Source organism: Cygnus olor, chromosome 2 (assembly GCF_009769625.2).
Source record: "Cygnus olor isolate bCygOlo1 chromosome 2, bCygOlo1.pri.v2, whole genome shotgun sequence".
In the NCBI taxonomy this organism is placed as follows: Eukaryota; Metazoa; Chordata; class Aves; order Anseriformes; family Anatidae; genus Cygnus; species Cygnus olor.
The window spans coordinates 13,256,216-13,277,894 of record NC_049170.1 but is presented as its reverse complement, the minus strand read 5'-3'; the positions used below and the strand labels follow the sequence as shown (position 1 = coordinate 13,277,894).

Here is a 21,679-nt window from a genome sequence, read left to right as displayed (position 1 = left end):
AATATGTACTCCTGCAACTAGTTACGTGCAAATGGTCCCTGTGTAGCATCTAAATCAACATTACACTGTTTTGACCTTTTGCTCAAGTGTTTTACATTGGAAAAACAGACTTTGAATCATAAGAAAGTTGGTCCATGTGTTCAATAGGACATCAGTTAAATGAAATAAATGAGAAAATCTTGCCTTGTAAAAGTTTCACTTTTCATATGCCAAGTCACAAAATATGGATCATATATGTTATTTGAGCAAAGCGTAGAAAAAAAAGGTTCTTTTGTAGCAGGGATTAAAAACAGAAATAAAAGAGGAGGAAGTGATACTTTCTTTCCTGTGATGCATCAGTTCTACTTTAAGGGAAATACATCAGTTCCAGGTATCCAGAAGAAAAAAAAAAAAAAAGAAAAAAAAAAAAGACTGAATTAAGCTTGTTTCAGTAAATTAAAAATCCTTTACAAATCAGTGGTTTGGAGAGCTTGTAGGATTCACTACTTGACTTCCAAAGAAAGAAAGAACAGCATCTGTAAGGGTGAAAAGTCATTCCCTCTGGGATCTGATTTATCAAGAGAAAGGTTATTCCAAAACAGCCTGTTACTCCTCTAGCCAAAACCACCACTGGCACTTTTGCCTCCTGGCCTTCTTTGGGAGATCCCTTCTTCTAAGACTTGGAGAGAACTTCTAAGACTTGACCCCAGGCATGAACAGCCCACACCCCAGTAGCTCTCCACTAGTGAGCAGCTCTCACATCTCACAGCTCAGATGCAGGCAAACAAGGTAAGGATTTAATGAAACTTGGCTTAAAAATCCCAGCAGAGTTCCATACCCTGTTTCTGTAACGTGCACAAGAGGTCTTCCTAGGGTTTATCCTTGTTGAAAACAGAGGTGCCAAAAAGATGTCTCTGAAGTGCACCCGTATGGTCATTCTTCTCTCATCATTTCATATGAGGTTTTGTCGTAGCATTTGAATGAATGCATAAATGAGTCACTCTTCCGAAGAAAACTAAAAGATTTTCTAGGGAAGGTAATTTTATTTATTTATTTATTTATTTATTTATTTTTGCAAGCCAAGACAACTAAATTTATTAATAGTCAGATTTTATTCCCCCTGAAAACAATCTCAGTGGTTTTTTGTTGTTGTTGTTGTTGTTGTTGTTGTTGTTTTTTCCATCAGGCTTAATTTTTGGAACTCAGTGTCTAAATATCCCCTGAAGTTTTATCATACATGGCTGTGATGCATAGTTGAAAGACTGCAATCCTCCTTTTTAATATGAGTAACGGATTCACAATCTATTTGTTTGGGCTGAGGTGTTTAATTTTAGGTAGCCAAACTTGTTGTCTCAATCTCTTTCTGCCTCAGATTACCTACCTTGAAAATGGATATAATGTCCTTTGTTTATCTCCAAGGGCTGACACAAGGCTTACTTAATTTACATCAGCAAAGTACTTTACAATGCACGTAAAACAGCCCCATTAAAATGCAATGTTTTATTACAAACACGGGAGTAAATGCTACTGTCATTTATGCTGGTGTCAAATGGGACTAATCCCATTACAAATGAAGGAATTGCACATGGGAAATGGGAAAAGGCATTGCAGGAATCAGAAAAATGCCAACTGCCTTCATCACTAAAGCAAAGCTCAGCAAAAACATTTTGAACTCAGTTTGATTCCGAGACTTTCCATTCCTTTTCTGAGCAAAGCCACAAGAGGCTGCAAAAAGCAGCTCCAGGGCTCGGGCTGAGTGTGCAGAGCCCCGATGACAGCAGCGGCAGTGCTGACTCATCACTTGTTCCCTGATGGGAAATCAGTCACAGAGAGGCCCGGCATGCTTGTTGCAGGACAGTGTTGGTCCAACAACTGGTCAGTGACAGAGGAGAGGGAGCAACGTTAAAGCACATGAAATAAGTGCAAGCAGCAGCAACGAATGAAGAAGTAACCGGGTCCCAGGCAGCTGCTGACACGCACAGGAGCACAGGCTGCTGGAGATTTTCACTGCCAGGGATCTGGCAGCAATCACACTAAATGTTGTGAGCTGTTGACAGCTGAAGATGAGCAGCTTAGGCAGAAGGAGAAATCCTCTGGACTTACAGTAAGTCCTGTGACACTGTATCATTTGACTCAATTAGCTCAAATGACTGGGGTATAATTGAACAAACTATAACATGAGTTGTGACTCACGCTGCGCCTCAAACTGCCCATGTCAGCGTGGTAAATTAATTCATAGTCTGCTAAGTGAAAGTTAATAGCCAACGGCAGTTCTTGGCATATCAGAAGGATATTTCATACAAAGGCAAAGTTTAGAGAAGGAAGGGTTTTATGAAACTCTTGATCTGTCAACTGATTTCAAAACCAAAAGTGAATGAGGGTTAGAAACAAGAGACCAAAGTGAAGAAATATGTTAGGTCAACAAAAATAACAGAGACAGAAGTTATTTATGGCATCATATCTGGTAACTGTGTTTGAACGTTGATGATTAACGTATTAGTTATGTGTGTGTGATGCAAGAGGCATGGTAAGTGGTTTGCTTGCATATTCAGCTCTCCAGCCTGCTCACTTTGTCCAGACAAAATCCCCAGCATAAAAGGCTTATCTCACAAATTAGCCAGCACAGTCATCCCAGGATTTTATTTATTTTAAGCTGTGGGCCCCAGTGTGACAGACACACCCATTTCCAAAACTATTGCCTTTTGCAGTAGCATTTTCTAACTTGCTCTGAATCTTTTTTTCTTTCTTTCTTTCTTTCTTCCTTTCTTTCTTTCTTCCTTCCTTCCTTCCTTCCTTTCTTTCTTTCTAACTGGCAAACAAATTAATGGATTCAGTATATTGACAAGACTGACAATAGGGGAAGCCCAAATCTGGCTCTGTTGGATATCATGTAATGTCCAAGCAGGACCCAGGTCTGATATTTGGATATGCAGTGGTTATATGTAGGGGGAAGTATGAAGTGAAAGAAGGGTTGGAGAGAAGTTAAAGACAAATGACAGCTAGGAACACCCTGAGATAAGATCAGGGAAGTGAAAAAATGAAGTGGTAAGTAGTAACAAAAAATTTGGAAACAGAGAGAAAAATAGAAAACAAAAGGAAGAAAAACACAGTTTTGAAGAACGAGTCAAAAGAGAGTGGCACAAGGCAGAGTTCTGGACCTAACCCTATAAAAAATGCCTGTCTGTATTCATGGTGGCAGGGCTGAGCACTGATAACTGGCACGTTTGTAGAACTGTTGAGGCCCTTTAAGATGTGCTGATTTTTTAAGAGCTTTGTCTTTCTCAGAACTGCTTAATAACTGCAAATTTAAGTAGTCCAAAACACATGATAGCATGAATCATGGTTCCTGTGGTAAGCCTGTGGTAAAAAGTTGTGGCAGAAGTAGTATAACAGCTTATTAGAAGGCGAACATACACTTTTCATCCAAACATGGATATAGCAAAGATATTTTGAAGACTGAAAGTCCGTTAATGAAAAGAATATGTTTCTGTTGGAAACATAAAAACCATTCACATACCCCAAACAGAAATTACTCCACCCACCATGTTGGCCATTCCTATTAAACAAAGTTGGGTTTTGTTTTTCTGTTTTTCTTCCAGAGGGAGATAGAACTTGCAGTTCTGAAGTGTACTCAACACCAAAAATATAATGTTATCTCTTTAATTACATAACAATTTCATTAAGTTAAACAAGGTCACATAAAGAACTGAAATTTGCCATTCAACAGACCATCAAAAGCTTTGAAACACTTTATATAGAAACATAATTTCTGACTGAAGAGTTCTTCAGTTAAAGGTAGAGGGTCATATTCCTAGATGGCATAAAAATGAGGTAGGTCCAACTGTATTATTCTCATTTATGATCTTGAGACTTTTTTGTGATAGTATCCTAACTGAAGCTTGAGATACTTTTCTATTAAAGGCTTCCCTCTCAGGAGACTTAAAAAGTAGTATACTTTTACATTTTTATTTTTTTATTTTTTATTTTTTTAACTTAAAAAGTAAAAGTGATAGGTTCTTAATAAGTGAATAAAAAGTAGTATTTCTCAACCTAACACATTTTACAGCCTTAAATCAGACTTCCTTTCTTTTCTCTACAAAAGAAATGGGCAGCCCTTAGCCCCTGTGCAGCTTATCTGGCTGTTGTAATCTCTGCCAGCCACCAGCAAGCAATCTTCAACCCAGCAATGCCAAGCAGAAAGGTGTGAGACCCGTGATGATGAATTCTCTGTTGGGACAGTGGTAGACTGAAAGCGGAGGGGAAGTTGATGACATATCAGGCGCAAAATACTGTTATGTTCCTAGATTTTGTTGCCTCAGTTTCTAGGCAACAGTGAGATATCTAGTAAGATATTAGTGACTTCCCAAAGTCCTGGTTAAGGTAGTTTAACCAGTGCCAGTTAATAATTCTGTTGCACAGGCAGATCTCCTGTGTACAAACCCACCTTCTTAATCAAGGAACAACCACGATTCTTTCCCTCACAAATATTTCCTTTTCTCAGTCTCTTCACAGAAATGCAATCATTCAACAGCGGGCCTAAGTAGAAGAGCCAAGCACCAGGTCTTTCAAGATAGTATTCTAAATGAAACTTGAGATACCATTCCATGAAAAGCTTCAAGATCTTTGGGATAAACAGTATTCTTTAGGATATAAATACTTATTTTCCTATATGAAAAACTTCATGCATTGTTTGCCCTGTCAGAAATGTTTTTGTGGCAACTCCTGGACTGCCTTTCCTAATGATATAGAAAAATAAAATTAAAAATAAAAAATGCAACTATCTGGTCTAAATTGTAATCCGTCTCTCACCTCAAGTAGTCAAAAATGTTTTCTGCACCCTACACAGGTCTGCAGCAGAGTTTGAATGTGAACTGCACCCTAGTTTTCAGCCATAAGACCTAAGGTGCAGGCCAGGATATTTGGATTTACACCTGACTTCTGCATGGGAAGGTGATGGCATCAATTAGTGAATAGCAACAGGCAAACTACTGGACTACCTCCAGTTTGATTAACAAACTTTAGCCTCAAACCCAGTTCAGAGACCTGAGGTTTGGGGCCATTTTGTATCAGAGGGGTGGAAAATGCAGTTGCATTGCTCCTTTTAGAACTGCAGGGCAGTTACTTGCCCACTGCAATGTAAAGCTGGTGTTGAATGGTCTTCAGACAGAAGTCCACAGTGCTGAATTCCCCACAGCCCTGAATCATTGCTACATAGGTCAATTTTACACTAGAGCATTTTCCACTCACTGACTGGTACAAGTCAAATCAGTGTTATCTAAAATCTCCATTTTCTGTCTGTTGTGTAAAGACACCAGAATCTGCAGCATGTTTCTGAGTAAAGCATTGTTGCTCAAAAGGTTGTTTTAATACTTTTTTTTTTTTTTTTTTTTTTTTAATCCATACTTGCAACATTTAACCTCTGAGGAGGAAAGAATAGTCTTGGTGTTTAGATGCTATGAAAGGTGTTTTTGCTAGTATTCCTGTATAACAGAGCTTATGCAATGCTTTTGTTCCCAGAGGATTTTATTCCTATGCAGTTCTGTGTCTCTCCCCAAAAGGTCTGAGCATCTTCCCGTAAAGAACACAATGTTTGTCTTTTCCATCTGCTACAATGACAATGGTAGCAAGTCACAGTCGGTATAGTCTATATGGAAAAACAGTAGCAGAGACTAAGCAGGTCAAAATAGACATGGCTTTACCAAAATCACACAATTTACACAGACTGAAGGCTTGTCCTGCCATCAACAGAGCAGTGCAGCTTACACTGCTGTGGAAGGGAAGGGAAACAGCAACAATTTAAAAAATCCTTGTTCCCCCATGGTCAGAAACGGTATGCTGGAATCGTACTAGTATGCAACCACATTTAAACATAGCTGTGGCCAGCATGGCTTGAATTCTAATGTGGACAGTGCCTAATTTAGGAAAGACACAGGAGAAGCTGAATGTAAATGTGCATAGGGGAATGTAAATGACTGGCACCAGTGTCACTTTCACTTTGTTATTAAAAGCAGTCTCAGTGCTTTTGGAAGCATCAGCGCAGTGGACTGGCTGTTGCTTTTAACACAAAGCCAGAAAAAAACTCTAATTTTAGCTCTTTGTGAATGTACCATTTGAGCAAGACACCCCTACCAAACAGGGAAGGAATCTCACCATTAGCTCACCATTCTCTGAATACAGGCAGTTCCGACCTGAGATAGTATCGTGTTCTGATTTGGAGGCAGTCACTTAGGTTTTACGCCAAACCAGTGTTTTTTTTGTTTTGTTTTGTTTTGCTTTTTTTTTTTTTGTTTTGTTTTGTTTTGTTTTGTTTTGTTTTCACCACTGGCAGCAAAGCTATGAAGTGATTACAGAACAGGTTTCAGGTGAGGGTCACTTCTCAGCTGTTAGAGGCCACTGCCCTCTACAAGAGGGCAAGACACTTTGACAGCTGCGTTTTCACCAATATTTCACAGTGAAAACTTTTTTGTCCCATGGAAAATTGCCTGAATGTTTGGTCAGATGTGCCCTCCTTAGCTTGCTGCCTAAACCAAGGATGGGGGAACCAAGCTCCTGGGGCTCTGCAGAATGGAGGTGGATGGTCCCACCTGCACCCCACACACCTTCATGTCCCAGAGGGAGACAAGACCAGGGCAGGGGGGACACAGGACTGAGCAATTCACATTCACCACAGAGAGATGATCCAGCTGGAACTGAAGGGTCAATGTCAGGTCAGGTAATGAAAAAGGTAGGTTTTATATCACTTTTATTCACCTTCACTTGCCTTGGATGTTTTCTAGTGCAGATAAAGACCTGATCACATTTATTTCTACACATAACAATGCTTTTTATTTTTTTTTTAATTTAAATAGGACTATATACATCTTAGAAAAATGTGCTGCTATATGACTATGTCGTTTTTAACAAGGTGTTAATAAGTGTACAGGTTGGCCTTGTCACTACTTCTGAAATAAACTAGGGTTTCCTTTGTTGAAGCTTTTATTAGACTTTTGGATTGGAACAGTGCCGAGATAGTCACAGGATCGCATGACTCAGAGGGCTACTGAGATTTAAAAGTGTTTTAAAAGTTTAAAACAATAAAAAATAGCTCTACTGTGTCATTTTTAATAGATATAAATGTCTTACACAATTCAGACCCAGAAACTCCTTTCAGTAATGAGCAAAGATCACCATAATAGCTGACATTTCTGAAATGTTTGAGAAGTAAGTTCAAGGTCATGTTTAAATGCAAACATGTTACACATAGCAATTATCATGTGTTTGTTATATTTACCGGTACAAAGTATTCAGAGAGTCATGCATCAAGTAAACTAATGGTCTATTACTGAGCAAAGTTTAACATCAAGAAATGTGCTATGAATTTCAAAGCTTTTTTTTAATGTCAGACTGAAGTTTTAATGAGAAAAGTATCTCGATTATGAAAGATTTACGAAAGAGGAGAAGAGGGGAGAGGGAAAGGAGAGTAGAGGGAATTGTTTAAAAAATAAATAAATAAAAATCTTTTTCTCAAGGCTTAGTGTTTCAATCCAGTTGTACACCTAACAGGATAGAAACTACAGAAGTGATTCAAATCTTGTAATGTATGTTAGTCTCTTAAACATCCCAAGTCAGGTGAGATTCTCCCCTCTTCATTTCCAAGCCTGTACGTTTTGACCCAGCGTCAGACTGAAACTGCGTGGCTGAAAGTACACTTGGCCTTTCCAGGAGCTTCTGTGAGTAATGCAAAGTCTCATCTCCTGACACAGGATACCTTTGCTGGAGGCAGTTTCAGTATTTATCAGCCTGTCGTCGCTATGGGCTACAACCTGCTAACAAAAAACTTGGGCTCTGATTCATTGTCAGGGGTGCCGTTATTTAACAGGGTTTCAATTTAACCAATGTAATTACCTCCAAGAGCTTTTTTTTTTTTTTTCTAACACTTTTTTGACAGAAGATATTTATTGATCTTTTTTTTTTTTTTTTCCTACTTGATTCATATTTGCACTGTAATAAAATTTGCCTTACTTTTCTTTTAAAATCCTTGGCAAATCATTACTAATATCATGGCGGGGACAAAACCTGGACACTTGTCTAGGAAGATACATTAATATCTGTGCGGGGGGCTGTCACCAGACCTGCAAACAAAGTGAATGGGCTGCATGTGTTCAAGCCATCTGTAGCAGCAACACAGCCACGTGGACTTCATCAGTGTTTTGCAGTGTGGCCCTACCGTACAAAGCTCCCAGGGGTGAATTTCACTCAGAAGAGGAAACCAAGTGCTAAACCAAAATGCCATTTCTGTGGTTATTAGAGATGAAGACAATGAATAAGATTCAGACCTGAAGGCCTAGGCCACCCCAGAAGAACTAGGCGTATGATTTAGTTGGGTCTACAAATGGGGCTCAGCAGTGAAGTGCAAACCCAGCAGTGGGCTCCAGTAGCTCCATCAATGAATTAAACAAAATGTTAGTTCCCAGCAAATAACTCTGAAAGATGTGATTCAGCAAAGAGTTTCTACACCATTTAAGTATTTTTCTTGGCCAAGAACAGGCTGCAAAGAGGGATCCTCTAGGAATCACAGAAAATGCTGCTAACCTCCAAATAAAAGGAGAAACAGATTTGTCACCCAAGAGATGCAACCAATACTTTTGCATCCAATTGGGGCCCATCTAGTGAAAAGATTGATTACTGGGTTGGTACCATCTTTAGTATTTCTAAAGCCCTGGGAATGACTATTATAGCCATTGCAACAGTCCCTGCCTTCTTCCTGTGACAGTTTTTATTGGCAGATCTCAGTGTGCTTTACAAAAGGCATCATGATCGTTAACTCCCTCTTACAAATAGGATGAATAAGGAACAAGCAGGGAGGGAGGGGGCAAGATCTCTCCTGAGGTCAAATAAGGACTCAGACACAAACATGCACAGTGCCAGACCAGTGATCAGCTGTGGAAGATCCTAAGCTAACGCGTCTACTTGTCTGCTTTGGGCCTCTGGTTTTTATTTTTAAAGAAAATTCCTGCACACAAATGTAAGACTAACAGAGAACTGCTTACTAGCTGGTAGAATTGATGATGGATTGTCTACAAAGTCTCACGGTTGTCACATGCCACTCTTTTTATTTTTCCCACAAAAAAAAGGAACACTGCTTACGAGACAAAGAATTTTTAATAATGCTAGAAGAACCTGTGTCTATAGTATTTCTTTTTGTAAAGCCACTCCCAAGCACAGTGGCATAATTTTCATTTTTAAAACAAAGCATTTAACTCATTGGTCATGGCTGCAGTTTATCTCTAAAGATACTGCAATACCTGGAGGTGTTGGGGAAGGCCTTTTTAAGGCTGTAGTTTATGAAGCCACAGGAAAATAATAGGATCTCTATTTAATTAATAATAATAATAATAAAACAATAATAATAAACAATAATAATAATAAATAATTCAGCCCTAATACTGGAAATAAAACGGGAAAATGTGAACTTGGGAGACCTGAACATTAAAAAGAATTAAAGTAATGAAATACATATACACTTTTACCTATTTACTTACTTTTTTATGGGACTTCCTGTGTCAGCAAACCTCGCTCGTCATTTTTTGATGATTCAAGACTAGTAATAGTGTAGCTCCAGAGCATAGGTTCTTTGTTTGTTTAGTTGTGTTTTTGTTGTTGTTGTTGTTGTTTGTTTGTTTTGTTTTTCTCCAGCTTTCATTCTTCTCATGGGTTACTCATGGATGATCATGGAGGACCATGGATCTGGTAGGTAAAAATATACTGGGGACAGATTTCCTGGGGACAACGTACTTATGGTGAGAGGGGTTTGGTTCTCCACAGGTCTTTTATTAGCATATTTCTAGATTTCTGTACCTAACTCAGGTAATAAACCTACCAAACAGCTCTGAGATAAAACCAGGGGGCAGGGAGGAAGCATGGGTACAAGGCAATGCACTAATTTGTGCACAACTTAATTTTGAGTGGTTATTCACAGCTTTGTCAGAGTCAGAAGGCTAAAATCTAGGTGACACAATTATTTGGAAACCAGTGACTTAACTTAATTCTTAAATATGTGCCATGTCTCGGAAAAGCTGTTTCTTTTATCCCTCACACACTGCAAGGAACATACCAATACGTTCTTCAGAGGAGATGGATGGAGAGCTTAATCCACTTTGCAGATCTATGGAAGCAACACTTTAGTACTTTGTCACAAACTGTCTCTGACATTGAAAATTAGTAAAGAAAAGAAGTGGTAAAAATGTCAGGAGCAGGAGGACTTCATTTTTCTCTCGTTTAAAATGTCATCTGTTATCTGCAATCAATGCAAGGAGACAACATCCTATACCATAATGATTTACAGTATGTTTATAGGCACAGATAGAAGTAATGACAGGGTTAGGCGAACATCTCTTGGTGAATTCCTCAAGTGTCAGAAGTGCTTAGTTCTGCAGTTCCCTCCTCCTAAGAATGCAGGGGAGATAGGCATGCATAACTGTGTGATTTCTGTATTTCCATATACAAAACTATAACATCTGCAGCCTATCTGGCCTCAGCTGCATATAAACATATCCTGTGACCAGATGACTACAACTTTAAAAAAAAAAAAATGCTGCCTTTGACACTGAAGAAAAGGCAATAAATATTTTTCACTCTTTTTATATCTAAAGAAATATGTACGAAAGGAAATACACTCATGGTCTTGGTGCTAGATTTAACGATTTAAACTTTCCATTGTTTGGAATTTCCTGTTTCAGATCTTGAAAATAAAACTTCCATTACTGATTTTTGTTCTTTTCCAGCAAGAACGCATTGTCTAAATCTTTTAAATGGTGCTGAGATGACTAAGTGCCAGTTTATTCACTTCCTTTGTGTCCACCAGAACTTGGAATACTGTGGGCTATAGTGTCTTCTCTGCCCCCAGAATTCCTGTTTAATATTCCTTAGCAACATAATCCTGGACGTTTTTCCAGCTTTGGTGGCCACACAACTCCACAGTCATTGCCTGTTTTTTTCCACCCAAAACCCTATGTGAATCAGGGAAGTGTTGCAACTCCAAGTTTATAGATGGTAAATTAAAATAAAAACAGCTCAGCATTTAATACTTCTGAGAATTTTTTCCAGTCTAAAGCCCAGATATTAGAGGTAGAATAAAGAATGAATGCCAGGCTTTTCACATCTTGGACCAGTGCCCAAATAACTTGTTTGCCCTTCCTGTCAGTGAGTGAATGATGGTTCTTAATAAATAAAATGATTCCTGCATCTTGCAGCCACTCCCCATCACGTTAGCACAGTGGTTCTCAAGAAGAGTTACTCACACCCTCCACACAGCTGCTGCTGGTAGCTCCATGTTCTACAGCAGGGAGAAACAAGGTGTATAAATAATGTTCAGAATTATTGATGGTCATTTTTTTTCTCTTGAAGTGTTGTTGTTTTTTGTTTGTTTGTTTTAAATAAAGATGTTCTAAGTTCTTACAAGTGCTATTTCTTGTAGAAGACATTCACCTCCAGTTATTTTAATGAAAAATCCAAAGAATCATTTTTCTTTTTTTATCCTCTAGAAAGGTTCCCAAAACCAATTTAGTCACAAAATTTAAGTCCAAATCTTTCACTCTTTCAAATACTCTAGCCAGTTCTTTCTGGCAAGCTTTTTTGTTTCTTGCGTGAGCAGTTACGGAGCACCTGAAGTGCAGTGCAGGGAGCTGTCCTTTCTCTGGCAGCCATGCTTGCAGTCAGCACATCTGCTCGTGATCCACTTCATAGCGAGCTCCTGCCCAGCAGCTACCAGGTAGCCACCATTTTTCCCCCCAAAGCCTAGTATGTTGTGAGTGTTACAGGACATACAGTAGGTTAGAGCTTGGATTTAATAATTGAGGTAGGTCTATTTTACACATCCAACAGTTCCCCTCAAAATAAAACATACGCCTTGGTCCTTGGCATTTTCTCAGTGCTCACTTGACATCTCAGTATTTATCTGTTCCCAGCTTGCTACTTGCCTGTAGGGTGACTTTGAATAAGTCTTTTCATTTGTCTGTATTAGTGCACTGTTTCTTCTGGTTTTGTCTTCAAGCACTTCAAAACAAATATTATTTGGGAAATGGACAGGCTGTCTGTAAAAACTGTCTCACTGAAGCAAAAATATACATTAATATTATTAGGGGAAAATAATATGGGCAATAAGTAGTAAATAAGTGGCATGGCCTGAGTTATAAATGGTGAGGTCCTGCCTTCTGCTTATTTTACTACTCTGTGCCAATTTTGAACAGATTCTCAACTATCCTCCCAAAATAGACCATATAAACACAACACACAATACTCAGGGGGGAAAGGAAGGAAAAAAAAAAAAAAAAAAAGGAAGAAGAAGAAAAAGAGTATAAGAGCATAAGCTAATGCAATATAAAAATCAGCGTTTCTTCACAACTGTAGGTAGTATTTCAACCATGTATACACATTGCTCAGCATATATCCACTAATAAAATCTAACTTAAAGATTTATCTATGGAAATATGTACCTGGAAATTCTTAGTATAGAAACATTTTGGAAAACAACCATGAAGTCAGGGGATCATTTTCATTCTGTTAACAGTAAAAGCTTCAGGATCTCAAATGGATAAACACACTGCAATTTGAACTTGGTGAGTCATGCTTAAGGCAGAAGTGTGCAGAGAATCAGCCGTCTGCAATGCATGGGTTTCCCTAGTCTCACTGGACTAAACTGCAAAAGACAAAGCAGGCACAAAATACAAAGACTCAAGACACAATGTGTTCCTCTTTGTCTGAGGACACAGAGATCATTCTGGTAATCGTCACACAGAGAAGACTGCAGTGAAGGAATGAGCTATGAAGCTATGAGCCTTTCATTCAGAGTGGTGCAAGCAGGGCACCAGAGCCTCTCGCAGGATCAAGGGACAAGGATTAGGCCCTGGGGCAGCCTAGAAATTGAGATCAGACTGAAGGCCGAGCCTACAAATCATTACATCTGTGAACCCATGCGCAGGTACGGATTTCTTTGAAGGCAACAGCTGCAATGTAAGAAAATGAAATTAAAGGAATTACTCATTTGTTTAAAAGCTATATTCAGATGAAGAAGAGAAAGAGCTCTGCATGTAGCAGAGAAACCACATAGCCTTTTACCCCATCCAACCACTCCCAACTTTCAAAATCCAGCTTCACACTTAGCTTTACCTCTGTCACCTTTTTTTCATCCTTGATCCTGAACTTTCCTCAGCTCCTATTTTTCCTGTATCTATTAATCTGCCTCAGATACCCTCTGTGACTGTCACCTTTGTTTAAATTCTCATGTATATCACTCTTCTCTCACCTTGACTTCTGCGCTTCCTTTTTCTATGACATTCCCAGACCCAGCATGAGACATCCACACAATAATTCCGCCTTACTTCCAGGGCATTCTGAAAGCTCAGCTCATCCTACTCTCAAATAATTCCACATATCTCTGTATCAATTTCAAATTGCCTGTCCCACTACAAATCTACTGCTCAATTTAGAATTTTCATCTCTTTATTGTGACCCATTTCCTTTCTCAGCTATTTCATGGTTGTTTCTTTGTTTTGTTTTGCTTTTAATAGAAAGTCACTATTGTTTAGAAAATTCAGTTCCATCTGGAATAGCTTTTGTCTATTGTTATCTCATTGAATTTTTGAGCCAAATTTATATCTCCTGTAGTGTTTCTTTTGAAGTCAGTGAGATTATGTCCATTCGCTATTGTTTAACCCACAGATATTTCTTAAATAGCAGAAGGAAAAACATATTTTATCCTCTTGATTTCTCTTTCTACAATTCTGAATTTATTATATATATATATTACATAGAGCGGCTTATCCTGTAAAGTGCTCTAGAAAAGATATATATGAAATTATTGGTATAAAACGAAATTGTCCTATATCTCTACTTCTGTAAATCCCTGTGTTATCTTTGGCTACATGATACATCTTAATCATGGAATTAAAGCTGAATACTAAATATGTGTACATGTAAGCCCCAAGGAATACTAAATTTCTTTTTTTCCTTTCAACTAGGCATGCTATTAATTAATGCATAGCAAAATGATTAAAAGCATTTTTCAAATAATGAACAATACAGAGACAGATGAGTTAATTGATTGATTGGTGTATGAGCTGGGTCTTAATGGATTAGCATTTGCATATTAACACAGACCCAATCTCCCTCTCTTAATGAGCTGCTTGCCACATTTTGTCTTCTTTTAAACAGCAGTGAGCGTGATAAAACAAATAAACCCACTGGATTGCTCCCTGTCAAGGGACCAAAGTACAAGCTTAAAAAAGGCCTCTCTCCAGCACTGATTTATAGAAGCACTTTGTACATCAGTGTAGTGGGTACACAGGGACAGTCACGCTTTATCGCAGGTTCCTTGTGAAAAAAGCCATTCTGCAAATCCCAGAAATTTACAGCCACTGGTTATAAGATGCTTACAACGTGATTTTCTCCACAATGACCTGGTGTTTGTCTCAGCTGGTTTCGCTGCACGAGAAGACAGAGTGGGATGTCACAAACCGGCTCATTCCATCTGTGGCCTTTCTGCTGCCATCAGCAGCAGGGCTGTGCATGTCTGTCTGATCTAGCCTTCTACAAGGAAAGAACATGAATCTTTTCAGGTAGGTAAGTGGTAATTTTTAATCACTGGGGTCACTGAGAAGGATTTCAAACATTCCAGCATCCTCAATAGTCAAAGGCTAGATATGGGCAGTCCCATGAAGACAAAAGCAGTGAATGCATTTCCCACCAGGAACATGTCCACAATAACATGGAAAATCTGTTTTCCTTTCAGAAACAGAGTTCATTCTTGCTTAGTCAACAATAATTAAAACCAAAACAAAATGAAACAAAATATGTTCATGTTTTTTGTGCCTGTCTATTGCTGTCACCAGGAAGATCTGTGCGACTTTTGGTGTAGTATCATGCACCATTGCAGGGCACAAAGATCTCCTTAACACTATACACACACAGCAGCACATACATGGCCGTAATCATGACTTCTTGTTTCCAAGTTAACTGGCAATTTGAGGAGCTTCTGGGGCCCAACTTAATATCACAATATGGAATTGCACCACTGCACCATATACCAACGGATCTGAAGCCAACTCAGAGATCTGTAACACACCACTGGTTTGAGCGATGTAGACATGCCCTTCGTGTTCTTGGCCCACGGCCTTCATTAGAGTCAATTGGCACAGCAGTATTACAGTCACTTCCCTATTTGCACGGGTTGAGGATCTGGTCCATTATGTGTTTTGGCCGCAGAGAACAGCTCTGCCTTCTGCTCAGCTGGCTGGCTGTGAAGACAGCAGTCGCTGGGTTTTGAACTTGGCATTCAGGGTCAAACTGGGTGACACTTCAAAGCCACCAGGCTTGGGCAAGTTTCCAAAGTTTCTAGGAAACCCATGCAACCTCCTGCTACCTGGGATTCCCTTGGATTGTTTTACTAAGCTCCCATGGCTATTGAGGTCAATGTTTGCTGTGGATGCGTGGAAAGACTTGTCCAAGTCTGACCCAAACTGGTGATGAAGGGCAACACCAGCTCCCAGGGCTGGATGGGAAGCATCAGGGAGCCAGCAGCTCAGGTGGGATGCGCTGTCTTCACGGTGAATTGCCAGACGATGAACTAGCTGCAAAGTTTGAATGACTTCTGTATTCATCCGCGAAGAGATCGTGCTGTAGTTTTGATTGTCATGGTTCATTAGATAAGAAGGGTATTTTCATCTAAGGGGTACACTTCAAAGCAACCTTTAGAAAATGGGATCATTTGTGAACCTTATACCAAATGGATTTTAGCTCCTGTTTGAACAACATAGATAATTAATTCACTTAGTTTTTTTCTTAATGCAAATTTATTTTCTGTGAAAACAAATATGTTGTTTGAATTGGATTGTCCTAAATTTAATGTAAGCTTATCTGTGTTAGTTTAATGCAGAACATTGTACTGATCCTTTACTTTCCTGTACAGTTGCTTTTTTAGATTCTATCAACCTGTTCTAATCATTCAAATTCTAAAAGAAATTGGAATAAAAATCTCAGGAAAAAAAAAAAAAAAAACACCTCTAATTATCATTCTAATAATGTTTATGTTATAAATTATAATTACAGGTTGTGGATTCATGATTAATTGAGACCATCAAGAATTTTTGGAAATCAGTGCTGAAGTATTTTGTTGCTGTAATAGTGTCTGTTAATATCTGTCACTTTTTTCAAGGAAAAAATATTCCAGGCACGTGCAGTCATCTATCTATCACCTGTCTATCTGGGCATGATAAATGCAACAAAAACAAAAACAAAAACAATGACATTGATATGAGTTTTCCATTAGCTTCTATCAAACAAGAAATAAACCTAGAGCAGGGGCCTGGTTAAGGTCTCTACTTGTAATAACAATTTTAAGTCCTTTTTTTTTTTTTTTTCAAAGTTATTAAAAAATAGAAAGAAATATAAACAGACCTGATCTCACTGAAATGCCACACATATCAAATCCAAAAATTAAAACAAAAGCAGGAAAACTATAGTCTGCAAACTTATTTGCTTTCATTTTCTAATCTTCTTAAAGGAGCTGCTGAAACAATTGGAACCTTTTAAGATTTTGATGAAATCTTGTTTTCCAGATTTTTGCAGAGCTGAAAGAGGCATAAAAAAGCATGGCCGATATTTATATACTGTTCCATTCCTCTCTTTGTTTTTGACCTGCTTTAATATTAAATAATTCTGACTACACATTTAGCTGGGAAAAAAAAAAAAAAAAAAAAGAGGAAATACTACTCCATCTAACTGTAGTAAGGTGTTAAGGAGGCTGGTGGATAAATTCCCACAGCGTGATGTATCTGTGATCCTGCTACTTCACAGGCTCTTCTCTCCCTCCAGCCTACCCCATGGCTGCATCACATCTGTGCATAATCAGGCCCTTAATGGGAAGAGCAGAAACCTTTCTTTTACACTGCCTTATCTCTGTATCCTTTGTTCATGCCAAGTAGCAGCCTGTGAATGCCAGCCACTTCTGTCTTGCAAAGGTTGCGTTTTTTAGTTCCAATGGGGGAAACCTATCCTTCCCAAACAGTTGAAGAGAGATGTATCCAAACATAAACAAACAAAAGCATCTGTAGGGAACACGCAAATGTTTTTCTCCGGAGCTGCAGTCCCTGCACATGCCCCCAAGTCCCCATGGCCCTGCTGCGGCTTCTGCAGAGGTCCTCCCACCCCTAGAACCAATTTTAGGTGGTGGAAAAGCCCTTCTGGGGGCTGGAGGGCATGGTAGTAGTGTAGATTTCATCCCTCTATCCCTTCTAGGAGCAGCATAGGGCTGGGACAGGTAATATGGAGAAGGGACGAAAAGGCACCCTACCCAGCAATGGGAATCCCCTGCTGCGGCTGCCCGTTTGCCTTGAGTGGCCCCAGAGGAGTGAGGGGAGGAGCAGAGGTCGGCTGGAAGGGTAGATGTGTGCATGTTTGGAGAATCATGTACATCAATGGGAGTCAACTGTTCAACTCCCAGAAAAATGAACAGATAAGTGTTTCTGAAGCCCAGCCTAAGAACATCACCCATATCTAAGTTTCTCCTCTCACCCTTAAACCCTTCCTCCTCTTAAATTTTAAATCTTCCCGGCATTATCTTCAACTCACAGCCTAATTCTTTGCCCTTCTACCTGATAAATATTCTTTTAATGTCATTTCCATTCTGTCAGCACTTTTTATTCCACAAAGACTACCACAGACTTGTCTTGGTCCACTGTTCCCAGAACCATTTCTGTGTTGTTTCCCCATGGAGGTTTAAATGATGCTACTCCCTGCTGTGTGGTCCATTAGACACAAGAAGGGGTATGTGCAGTTCTGCTGGTGTGACTCCTCTCCAGTGGCAATTACATTTAAATTGCATTCTGTATAATAAAGAGATTCGGAAACACAAGCTACGTAGCCATAAATAAGCAAAGTTTAGTTAAATTTTATATTCACTCTGAGGTACTCCAGATCAGAATATACTAAACACTTAGGCAACCTCTGACAAGTAAATTCAATGCAAATGTATGAGTTTATATATTATCCTCTAATTAGAAATCTAATTACACTGCCTGGACTTTGGGTCATGGTCTGTACCATTTCATTTCTGTGAAGTGTCCAGGACATTTGCTGTAGGTAGTAGGCCTTTGGAGTGACAAACTGCTTTTCCAGCATGTTCACTGTGAACAAAATAGGGCCGTAAAAAGTGTAATCAGGCAATGCCCTGTCACAGCATGGCAGATAGGAAATATGAAGTATTAAACAAGAATCGGAAGCTGCCAACGCAGTTGTCATCAAACAATTAGCTGTTGCAGGGAAGACTCACAGCTGGTGTAACTGCAGTGATGTATACCGTGATACACTGACAGAAATGATCCAGCAACATATCCTTCCAGGCTGATAAACTTTACTAGAGGGTATATTTTGCTGTCCTTTTATGTACCATGTTACAGGCTATAGTATCTGACTGGTATCCTCCACGTCACGGCATTATTGTACTGTCAGCTGCTGAGACAGGGACGCATCATCTCAAAATGCTCATCAGTTCAAAACTCTGTTTCTTTGGGAGAAGCAAACCAAATTACCAGCAACAAGAACAAACTACATAAGAGAAGCTGGCATTTTGCTCCTTTGCTGATGGTTATATTCTGACAGGTAATATGTCAGGAATAATTAGACAATTTGGCTTATTTCCCATCATATTTTCTCCCCAGTAAAATACAGTATAAGCCAGTCCATAAGAAACAGACATTTTGGACAGAACTATTTCACTAAGACACATGAGGCAGAGTGGTATTTTATAACACTGAGTGCAGAATTAAATGTAAACACTGTTTATATTTGAATATGAATGCTCATAGAAGTGAAATATCAGAAAGGTGTGATTTGGCTCCTGCGGATCTCCGGATCTTTCTGACTGGCGTTTCTCCCTGGGGTAATTTATAAACTAATATTCCCTGTTGTGCGAACATTGGCAGGCTTGAGGAGAGAATAGCTCCAATTTTCACTCTAACACAGCTGGCTCACATCCAGAAATTGCAGAAGGAATTTGCCACAAAAATGAGATGAAAGGGAAATTCTTACATATATATAGTGTTAATGACACTAGGCACAGTCTGAGCAAAGGTGTATAAAGACAGCACACAGATAAATTAAGGTCTATAATATGGAATAGCAAGGTGGAATTGTTTACATCACAGTCTTATATAACTTGCATGTTGAAAAAAAAATAGTATAAAGAAAATGATATAAATGAGAAGAACAGCTTGCTAAACCACAACACTAAGTGGACCCTGGAAGCTGTGTGGATTCTCTTTTTAAATACAGGAATTTTTTGATCTAGGTCAAAGGTTTCAAAAGCTACATGAATCAACAGATATAGTAGGTTTGAAGATGTATACTGAAGCTCTTTGGAACTTCTTAAAATAGAGCAACTGTTGAAACAAGATACAGTAGCGTTACTGGCTGCCTAGACACCGTTCTATTTTAATAAGTGTCAAGGACGCTTTGGGGCATATCAAAAATAAATGGCAGTAAGCAGGTAGGAAGCCAAGCTTCTGTGACTTCTAGCAGAACTGCAATGCAAATAAACTCCAGTGAAGTCTTTCACAACCTCTCCAGGGTTATCTCTGCACCATTGTTTCCAGTCAACAATTTATAAACTCAGATTTGCTGATTATCCTTGTCTGACTATAGACTCAAGCTGCTAATGCTTTATATAATGTCAGACTTTGGCAAGTGATTAACTGACTAAACTTACTAATTTCACCTTCTCAAAACCATTGCAGTAGGTTTTCTTTAAAAGGTTTAATTTTCTTTTATCAGTGTTACCTCTGTGCAGTTCCACTGACTTCAGTGAAGCTGAATACCATTTATTCTGGCATATGTGAGAAAAGCAAATTAGGACCAAAGGATTTAAACTGCAGACCAAAAAAAAGAAAAGAAAAGAAAAGAAAAGAAAAGAAAAGAAAAGAAAAGAAAAGAAAAGAAAAGAAAAGAAAAGAAAAGAAAAGAAAAGAAAAGAAAAGAAAAGAAAAAAAAAAGGAAAAAAGGAAAACACCTTCCAAAATGAGGGAAAAGATATTATATCAGGCATTATCCTTCTCTTCTGCACTTCCAGTCCTGCAGTCTGGTCCCATTGCTTCACATAAAAAGTGAAAAGGTTTTCAAAAAACAAAAATAGTATTTTAAACAACATAAATATATTTAACCATTTATATTCAATTATTAGACTTGTTTTCCAAATTGTTAGTATGATTAATTAGTGCTTCCCTATTACTTATTCCTATGTAATTATTATTTTTTAATTCTCATTTTCTCTATGTAACGTACAATAGAGTACTTATTTCTACATTACAACAACCGCATGAAACTCACTATACGTATAGGCGTACGTGAAAGAGATTTTGTACAAGAATGCATTAAGCATACCAGAGAAGATGTATACTCAAGAGGGAATATTTCAGTAATAGTGAGGTGTGACAACGAAATTCAAAACCCCTTGTATGATCACAGTAACATTGATTTATTTTTTATACAGGAGACTGTGAATTGGTGTCACTGTAGAGAACAGTTAAACACATGGACAGAGCTTCTTTGAGGAACATTTTATTTCCAGCTATGTACATGAAAGATGTTTTATGAGAAGAAAGTTGCTGTAGTCACAGCCTAGCAAACCAAACTTACTAATTAACTTCAGTCTGCACCACTTGCACTTAGCTACGTGCATTGGCTGACAATACAGCATTCAGTGCTGGTTTGCAAACAAATTTAAATATTCAGTGCACAGCTTCTGGGAAAGAGGCCATCTTTCTTCATGCTGTAGCTTTGGGATGTAACATTTATTAGTGACTTATGTTTATTTCTACTGGCTTTGTGATGCCAGGAGAGTTAGCAGCATTTTGCATCCTCTAAATACATGTATAGGAATGGGGAAGAGGAAGGACTAACATGAAGGATGTAGCAGGGGGAGGAATGTGAAGAGATGCCTGTGCGATGATGGTTGGCAGCACGGCTCTGCTGTCTGGAAAAACAAACTCTGTTTTGTAGCAAACACAAAGGTTTTAAATTCTCTGTGTTGCAATGAAAATTATCTCTATTGAAAAAGTTCAAAAAATTAATAAAAGCAAAGCCCATCCCACTCTGACTATTTAATAATGAGCCTCAATCTCTCAGTTTTATCTGTCTCTCCTTTTGCCACTTGACCATTCCCCTACTGCCAGGCTCAAAACCTTGACCTTCTGCTGTTCCAACTCACCTTCCCTATCCCTTTTCCTTCCTTTCCAGAACAAATGATGCCCCTATTATTTATTATTATTATTTATTTTAACTTATTTATGTATTTATTTATTGGTTCCTCATCCTGAGGAGTGTTGTATTTAATTTGAAAGGAAAATTGTGAAAGCTTTTGTCAGGCTGTTTGTCATGAACTCTTGGAGGTGACTGGTGTTAGCTTTATGCTGCACTCTACATCAAGGGTTCATGAACAGAATAGCACTTCTTCACACAAATAAATGCATATAAATATTTTTTTTTCTTTCTAAAACATTTCTCCTTAAGCAATTTCTTGCTTAGTCCCTATAACAGTTAGAACAGCAACTTGAACTGTATAGAAAGTAACAAATATTTATATGTGAAAGTGAAAAAAGAAAGAATAATTCTAGGTTAGGCAGAGTAAGGCTGAAGTACACATAATTCTTTAGAAATGTGACCTTATTCCTGG

At 38.5% G+C, this 21,679-nt stretch overlaps 2 long non-coding RNA genes across 3 annotated transcripts; both read left to right on the top strand.

The window, feature by feature from the left end:
• The first annotated feature begins 1,817 nt into the window (after positions 1-1,817).
• LOC121065881 lies at positions 1,818-4,754 on the top strand. The gene is made up of 2 exons (XR_005817373.1): positions 1,818-2,083; positions 4,481-4,754. It is a non-coding gene; the product is annotated as an uncharacterized LOC121065881 (long non-coding RNA).
• A 3,169-nt stretch (positions 4,755-7,923) lies between these two features.
• LOC121065884 lies at positions 7,924-15,981 on the top strand. Of its 2 annotated transcripts, XR_005817377.1 has the most exons (4): positions 7,924-8,983; positions 9,655-9,708; positions 12,722-12,937; positions 14,325-15,981. It is a non-coding gene; the product is annotated as an uncharacterized LOC121065884 (long non-coding RNA). The 2 variants fall into 2 exon arrangements; XR_005817376.1 differs by having other exon boundaries at positions 12,722-15,981.
• The last annotated feature ends 5,698 nt before the right edge of the window (positions 15,982-21,679 follow it).